Source organism: Eimeria mitis, genomic scaffold (genome assembly GCF_000499745.2).
Source record: "Eimeria mitis Houghton genomic scaffold, Emh_scaff548, whole genome shotgun sequence".
NCBI classification, from domain to species: domain Eukaryota; phylum Apicomplexa; class Conoidasida; order Eucoccidiorida; family Eimeriidae; genus Eimeria; species Eimeria mitis.
The window spans coordinates 7,905-8,153 of NW_013573751.1; the positions used below are offsets into that span (position 1 = coordinate 7,905).

Genomic DNA, 249 nt, shown 5'->3' on the forward strand with positions numbered 1-249 from the left:
TCAACAGCAGCAGCGAACGCACCCCACCCTCAGCAGCAGCAGCAGCAGCAGCAGCAGCAGCAGGAGCAGCAGAACAAACCTGAGTTGCGTGACGATAGCAGCTTTTTTAAGACTAAGAAACTCTCTTCTTTGTTTATACATAATCCATGTTGCTTGGATTGCTGCTGCTGCTGCCTGCTGCCGCTGCTGCTGCAGCTGCTGCCGCTCACGGCGGCCCCTAAAGACAGCCTGCAGCCGAATGAAACCAGC

General features: G+C 55.4%; 1 protein-coding gene across 1 annotated transcript in view; it reads right to left on the reverse strand.

The window, feature by feature from the left end:
* The window catches only part of EMH_0015930 (myosin F (TgMyoF) protein, putative), a gene marked incomplete at both ends in the record, with an annotated part of 11,661 nt that overhangs the window by 4,892 nt on the left and 6,520 nt on the right, over positions 1–249 (reverse strand). The window lies entirely within an intron of this gene.